This window comes from Alligator sinensis, unplaced genomic scaffold (genome assembly GCF_000455745.1).
Source record: "Alligator sinensis unplaced genomic scaffold, ASM45574v1 scaffold684_1, whole genome shotgun sequence".
Lineage (NCBI taxonomy): Eukaryota > Metazoa > Chordata > Crocodylia > Alligatoridae > Alligator > Alligator sinensis.
In genome coordinates, this window is record NW_005842681.1 from 863,081 (window position 1) to 866,734 (window position 3,654).

The following is a 3,654-nucleotide window of genomic DNA, read 5'->3' on the forward strand; positions in this document are numbered from 1 at the left end:
AAGCCGGCCCGCACAAGACTGTGGTTTGACTTATTGACCTTATAGGTCTACTCAGCTCAACAAGGGAAAAGCATGGGAGAAAGAGCAGATTGCGAAATAGGCAGGGAAAAAGCAATTATTAGTAAATAGTGCACTAACTCAAGAAGTCAGCAAAAATTAAGGCCTGGGGCTTTCTTCTTCCACACTGGGCAGGGTCAGTTTGCCCCAAGTGGCACAATTTGCCCCACACCAAAGTGCATGTTCAGGCATGTGTGCGGAGGCACAACTCTCTGGCACAAATTTGTACTACTGCTATTTGAGCTGCTGCAAGCACATGTGCCTACATCTGTGGATGTGCCCAAGCTGTTCAGAGTTAGAGCCCAGCTCCCAGACAAGAAAGATTACATTTTCAAAGGGAGTTATTGGAAACCCATTTATATCTTTAAACATAACACATCCCCTGTGAAGAGCAGCTAAGATGTTTAGGTGCTCAGCCAATTTATGATAGGGTCAGCATCCAGACGAGACTGGCCTTCTGGTGTGTGGCACCGCAGACATGTCTGCAGCACCACATACTGCATGTTCACTTGTTCTCTGTGCTGTATGGGAGCAGCACAGGGTTTTTTGACCCCCGTGAATCCAGGGGTCAAAAAAACCTGCAGGAAAAAAAAATAGAGTGGTGCATGTGGAGGCAGTGCATACCGCCCCAAACCAGAGCCTGGCTGGCCAGAGCCATGCTCTGGCTGCCGGCCAGGCTCTGTGTGGCAAGATTGCCACTGCTGCAGCCCCAGGAGGCCCCCAGGACCCCAGGTAAGGCTGCTGGGGCCAGCATAGGCCCCAGTTTCCTTTACCCCACCCAGGGAAACTTGCCATGCACAAAAGGGTGCGTGGCACAGGCATTCCCTGGGGACAACTAGCTGCAGGTCAAGTTGTGCTGCTGCTAGTTGTCCCCAGGGAGCCAAACATCCACACACATGTGGATGTGGCCAGAGAGGGCATGCCTATACATGCAATTAGTGCACATGAATAAACTCCAGAGCTCATTGCTCCATAGCTTTTGTTCCCATGTGCACCCCTTGAATATATCCCTAGGAGCAAGTAAATCCAGAACAATTAGCTTGAGTTTATTCATGCATAGCACATGGAGCCTGATTGGAGCAGTCTTGCTTGGTAGGGGATGCTGGGGCTGCTCCAGCCAGGCTCAATGTGCTGTGGAGGGGCTGGTTGGGGCATGAGGATGCGTCAGCAGCCCCTGCACTGAAGCACCCTTGTACCCCAGCCAGCCAGTCAGTGTCTACAAGTGTGCTGCTGTGCATGAAAATATTCCACAGCAGGATAGTACTTGTAAATACTTTGCAGAGCAGAATCAGCAGGATAACTCACTTGAGAGTTGAGAGTCCCCTGTGGCTTTCCCACAGTTGCCCTTGTGTACCCAGACAGCTTCTCCTATAAAGCACTGAGAAATAATTGGCAAGCCACTTGGCTTACTTGCAGCATAAAGAAACAGAGAAAGTGTCTGAAGGAGCCTTAGCCACACACTTAGGTGAGTGCAGCACAGGGAGAACACAGTAACTTGTGTATGACTTCTCCATGCAACTGTTCATACCAGTACTGAGCTTTCCTCTGAATTAAACTGTTGCAAGTGCTTGGGCTGGGTTGGCCAGAGGGCTTGAAATGGAGCCTACACGAGACATTTACTGTGCAGTTGACTAATTAACTGCTCAGTAAATGTTTCAGTGTCTACATGTCCATCCCTATTTGGGAGCATAAAACTAATTCACTTGTAAAGACAAGTACAGTAAAAGCTCTGTTATCCAGCATCCCCTGGGAATGGGGGATGCCAGATAACAAAATATGCTGGTTAATTGAGCGGCCCGAACAGGCATCCTTGCCTATTCAGGCCACTGCTTCTCCCGTTGTGTCCAGGGCATAGCCAACCCTCCCGCAGCATTGTTGACCCTCCTGCGGCATTGCTGACCCTCCCTGTGGGACAGGGAGGCGGGCCCCATGCAACCTGCTATACCCCGGGCCATGGGGGCTCAGCAGTGCAGGCTGCTTTCCCTTGGGCTGTGGAGGCTCCGGGAAATCAGAAGTGCCACAGTGGGCACTTCCAGTTTCACTTTACATTACAAGCCGGTAAACCGGTTAATAGAATATGCTGGCTTGTAAGGTGCTGGATAACGGAGCTTTTACTGTACTACCCCGCTGCTGAGGTTATTTGTTTCATGCACTAAGGGGACTCCCAGCTCTCAAGTGAGTTAGCCTGCTTCTGCCCTGAAAAGTAGGCAGGGTTACTAGCTCAACAGAAAGAGCATTTGAGCTCCAACCAGGCCAGCAAGTCCAGTTTTAAAGTACCAAAACTTTCATGAGGTCAATGAAGTGTGTGAATGGAAAAGAGAGAAGGGGAAGACAGTGTAGCCATATCTTAATAAGAACTTGAGTTAACTCTGCAGTGAAAACATACCCTGGGTTTACTGCTCCGTGTCATCTCTGTGCCCTGGGAGGCAGTGAGGAGGTGACGTGCAAGAGCTAATCCCTTAAAGCTATAGGACAGTTTGCAAAAGTGGGCTGAGGCAGAAGTGTTTCTGTTGAAATAGCCTGGGACACAGGGTTGAGGGGGCCTTTCAGAATAGTAGTTTGAGGCGGTAGCATAACTAGGGGTGAGCAAGCAGGGCACTAGCCTCATGTGCTGATTTATATGGGGAGAAAGAATGGCAGCTGCTGCAACCACCCAGGGTGCAGAAACTGCTTGTTATGCATCTGGCTTGAGAACACAGTGGGCACATCTCCATGGGACACTCATGTGCAGCTGTTACTGTGCAGTCATTTAGTACGTGGTTATGGAAGTACAAAATGACTGTGCAGTAACTCGTGTTACTGCACAGTAGCATCTCAGCACAGTTGCCTAGTGATGCTTACTGCGCAATAGCTCATTACTACTGCACCGCAGCATCATGTCACAGTTCTTGCCCGGCAACACTATTGCGCAGTAGTAACTAGCTACTGCATAGTGCACGTCTTATATAGATGTTGGAAGACTCAGCTTGGTATACAGTGGTTGCAGCAAGTGTATATGCATATGTATTACTTAAAGTGCAAGAGCGAACGGATAAGCTAATATCCTCACGACTGCAAAAAAAAAAAAAAAGAAAGAAGCAATAAGATCACAGCTGAGCTACAGAAAACTTACACCCTTATCACCAGCATTCTTGAAAACATCTGCTGTGTCTCGAGAACTGTTGTTCTTATTGCTGTTTGCTTTAAACTGTTAATTCCACACCTGGGCACTCTTTTCTCAATCCACATGAGGTTAAATTAGAACATTTGTTCATACATATATAGTTAAACTTGGATTTTCCTCTCTGTAGCGAATGGTGATATAAAATACGGATGTATTTGGAAACTGATAAAATATTGTACAACATTTATGAGCTGGCTGGTAACCCAATAATGTAATACTGCTCCTTGTTAACCATCTGTTCCAGTAGATAGCAATTCAGTCCTTAACACTATCTTGTCAACACTGCAAGGTGCTTGCAGCATGTAACCCTGCATGTCAACATATTTCTGGGAGTGAGGAAAAATAATGAGGAACTTTCATTGGGTGAAGCAATCAGAAACACACCACTAATCTGCTTAGTCAATAAAGTGGCCAGGGGTCAGGCAGCTGAATTC